Genomic DNA, 4,752 nt, shown 5'->3' on the forward strand with positions numbered 1-4,752 from the left:
CACATGTTCTCACTCATATAGTGGACCTTGAACATCCAACGTAATACTATAAGAAAATGACTGACAGTGGTGGGAAACTATCGGGGGGGAGGGGAAGGGAGATGGGATTAATGGCAGTAAATATCTGTCTGGGGATGGGGAGACACCTCTTATCAACAAGGGTGCCTGAACAAAGCATAAAAAATATTGATAAAAAAACATATACAAATCAGTAAATGTAATCTACTACATAAATGAATAAAAACAAGAAACACAAGATCATCTCAATAGCTGCAAAAAAAAAAAAGCATTTGAGAAAATCCAATATCCCTTTATGATAAAAACTCTCAAACATCTAGACACTGAAGGAACATACTCCCCAAAAATAAGAGCTATCTATGACAAACCCACAGTGAACACCATACCAAACAGGTAGAAATTGGAAGTATCCCCCCTAAGAACTGGAAAAAGGCAAAGAGGTCCACTCTCACTACTCCTATTTAACACAGTACTAGAAGTCCTAGTCAGAGAAATCAGGCAATAGAAGGAAATAACAGACATCCAAAAAAGAAAAGAGGATGCCCTATGCCTTTAATTCAGGAGCTCACAGATGCCTTTCATCACTTAGTAATGAGACTGTAGACCCAGCAGAATTAGATATCCCCACCAATGGCTGGCTGCCTTTGGCAACTTTACCTTGATTCAGGTTAGAATAAAGACTCTTCTGTTTCAGATTGTGATGGTTCTTGATAGAAAACATTATCCTAAAATATCCTTGTCAACTTTTACTTAACCTTTAACTTCAATGAGGATGTTATACACCAGACCAACCACTCACTAGTGTGATGACAAGTGGTAAAGGCCACATCTTGGCAGAAGAAAGGTGGTAAAGGCCTGACTCAAAAGAAAAAGGAGGACTTTATAGCAGGGAAGACAATAGCAGGGACAACTAAGGAAGACCTGGAGAAGGTGCCCTTTGAGGTAGGGTGCCATAGATGTCTGTAGCTTCAAGGATGCTCCTCGGGGAATGCAGCAGTGCTCTGGGAGTAGGAGGTACTGTTCAATATAACACACACTTTCAGCAGGTAGTGTCTACAGAAATTACACTAGATACCAGTAGAGGTTTCCTACTTCCCATTTTGCTAAAGGTATTTCTCTGGTGTTATTTGGAACTACTTGCCCCAGAGGAACTGCAGGTTGGTAGTCCTTCAGACTTATATGTTCCTAAAAGATCTGTATTTCCCACTGAAGACTCTTCAGATCACTGGGAGTTCTTTTTTAAGGTTCTTGTGTAATGGCTCCTATGCTAGGTTCAATTCAGCATTCTTTAAACCAGTATTAACCTTGTACTGCTTGGTTTTATAGAAGCTGTCCACATCAAAGCAGGGATAACTGTCACCCTGAGGAAGAGAACATGATGCCTGTAACAATGTCTTTAGCTCTCATTGCTGCTTTTTGTCATTGATGATCCTAAGCCTCAACCAGGGGCTTCTCGAGGGGTTGCAAATCCTATGTGGTTATCAAGAAATCCTGTCCTGTGTGGGTCTAAATAAAAAGAAATCCCTCCTAGGGATAGGGAAATCTGGACTCACTGCACAAAAGACCTTTCCACAGTGAGGTATCTGCATTCCTATAGTCCTTATTAATGATTGGGTTCAAAGGTCTATGCAATGCATTCTTTCTAATCTACCTTCAAAAATACTTGGTTTCAGGCTACATTGAACTAGAGCAGGAAAGAACTCATGATTCAAACTATTAGCTTGTCTCCTACCTGTCACTTTTAAGCAACTTTGACTGATTGTCTTACTCTGCCCTCTTTACAGAGTTATGGTGGCATCAGCAGCCACACGTTTTGTGTTCTGGGGTCAGGGAAAGTAAAAGGTGTATGGTGAATGCAAAGGCTATATACTTTTCTCTGGCTGTGTGTTGCTTAGTTGTTGATTGGTGAACAAATATTGTAATATCTTTCTTCTGCAATGACCATTAGCTAATGTATATTTTTTTAAAAACTTTATTTCACTGTCAAACTATAAGCATCCATCATTCTGACAAAGTGTGTCTCTTAAACAGTCACCTACCCCCATCACTAATGTTTCAAAATATTTTCTAATCCTTGCCCACAAAATAGACTTCTAGCTTAACCCAGGTTTCTTATAAAAGCTTACATTTTTGTTCCTGAAATCAGCAACTTTAACCATCTCTAGTTTTCTAAATCCAAAACCACCTGGTAGAATATAGGAACCCTGTTCCTGCTTGCCTTACTACTTGATGGATGCCAGGAAGGCAGTAATGATGATCTCCCTGTTTCCATGAAGAAATACATCTATTCCCCTGGAGAGAATAGTGTTTGAAGAAATATCTCTAGCTCTTCCCTCTGTATCTCACTGACTCCTCCAAAGGGTTTAATGGAGATGGAAAAAGGCAAATACCTGTATTTTTCTATGGAGTAGTTGTGTATAATCCTGGGGCTCTGTGTAACCTGCAGATGAAAGATAGGTGATATTTTTCATGAAGCTGGCTAGTGCCTGCTCAGTCATTAAAAATGTTATCTTGAACTGAGAGTGGCAGACAGGTGGTGAAGACTCTAGATTTGATTCTGTATTCCAATCCAATTTAATCAGCCAAGGCTAATCGCAATTTCTATGGTGAGGTAATGGCAGACTACCCGATTATGACTCATGGCTTTACTACTTGTTACCTATTTACCCTCTAAAACTACTAGACCACTCTACTTCTCAGTGTTTCCTTGTTTATAAAATTGAGATAATAATATTTATATATATGGTGGTTATGAAAGTTAAGGAAGTAAATAATTTTAAAGGGCTTAGAGTTTAATTTATGCCAGGTATTAAGATACCTACTTGACTCCAGGATCTTAATTGTTTGAAATACCTACCAGAGAAAGGCATATAAATAACAAGAGGAGATCCCAACACTTAACTCCTACAGTGCATCCACACCAGCTTTCTTCCATTTCCTGGGAAGCACCATACTTTCCTGCGTCAATATCTTCCCATCTTCAGTTTCTTCAGTTTGGAAGACTTCTTTCTCTTAAGCTAGTTATGTCCTTTATCATTTAACTATCAGCTTAAATATCTTCTTAAAAATCTTGTTTGGGCCGGGTTTGGTGGCTCAACCTGTAATCCCAGCACTTTGGGAGGCCAAGGCGAGTGAATTACCTGAGCCCACGGGTTTGAGACCAGCCCAGGCAACTCGTCTTTACAATAAATTAAAAATTAGCCAGGCGTGGTAGTGCACACCTGTAGTTCTAGCTACTTGGAAGGCTGAAGCAAAAAGATCGCTAGAGCCCAGCAGGTCGACACTGGGGTGGCCATGAGCATGAGACCAGCCTGGGCGATGGCGTGAGACTCCAACTAAAAGAAAAAAATCTTGTTTGAACTTTATGTGCTAATGAGTCTTGTCTTTGTCCTACCGGACTAAGTTATACTATAACGGCACATTCACATCTGCATCACCAGTTCCTGAAAAATTCAAGCAGAACATGCTTCAATACATTAGTTAAGTGAAAACAATGAAGGACACACTCACTGAGAGACCAGAGATGAGGGATCCCCGGGATAGTGTTTCAGGTCAAAGACAACACCATGTTTGAGAAGGTCGCATAGGCAGTACTGAGTAGAGTTAGGACTTTGGGTCTAGGAAGACCTGAGACAGGCCACCCTGTCCTTTGAGCCAAGGCTACAGTATGTAGTCCAGAGTTTCTTGATGCAATAGTAGAGGCTTAAAAGCAATTATGTGCCCAAGAATCCTTTTGCTTCCCAGGAAGTCACTGAGCTGAACTGTAATAGTAGCAATGTGGAAATGACTCTACCAGTCCACTTAGCAGGAAACTAATACTAGGTTGATGAAGTAGATTGAATCATTTGCTGACAGAACTCACAAGATGAACTGGATCAAGAGAAATGAAATAGTATAGCCTAATTATGCTCTAACCCTTCACAACTTATCCAGCAGATGAGTTCCTGAGACTTTTTTTCTTGGAGCACAAATGTAATTATTGTTTCTTGAATGAGGGCTGAGCTATGTCTATAGACTCAAATTTTGGAGTAAAGGTACATAAGCCCATCTTGTAAATTCCAAAATCACCATTCACTAAATGCAGAAGCTCACAGATGTCTCTCATCACTTATGACAGACCAGAAGGTTTACCTGGCCTCACCTGCAGCTACGTTTGGAGTGCTAATATGAATCCACTGCAATACAAACAAGATTTTTCTGTTTCAGATTGTGAATACCTTTGTAAGAACATCTTAGGATTCTGTTTTCCACCACCTTAGGATAGAGCAGAGAAGCATCTCTTCTTTGCCACAGCTAACTGTGCCCCACAGGCTGAAGAACAGATGCAGTTGACTGATGACTGAGTAAGCTTTTCATGAATTTTGCACTGATATCACCTGAGAATACTGAGGGTGTTACCATCTACATGCAGGTGAAAACAGATGTTATCTCAATCCTGCCAAAACACCAGGATCTCCTTTATCCTGGGAGGTATTGCTCATATGTTTCTATCTTAACTCTAACCCTTCTGAAGTGGTCATAATACTTTTAATGGGCATACTCCAAGAGTGACCATGCTCTATGTTCAATTTCTGAGAATAATCCTAGGATATTCTATTTTCTAACTAAATCAAATGATGAATCAGAGCTATTCTCTAACCCAGAATTATATAGTTAAATATGCATCCTTAGACTGTGTCCCAACTCCCCACCCCCCACCCTCAATTCTACCATCTCCCAGAAGACATATACTTG

Source organism: Carlito syrichta, unplaced genomic scaffold, assembly GCF_000164805.1.
Source record: "Carlito syrichta isolate Samal-C Ts95f unplaced genomic scaffold, Tarsius_syrichta-2.0.1 Scaffold309894, whole genome shotgun sequence".
In the NCBI taxonomy this organism is placed as follows: Eukaryota; Metazoa; Chordata; class Mammalia; order Primates; family Tarsiidae; genus Carlito; species Carlito syrichta.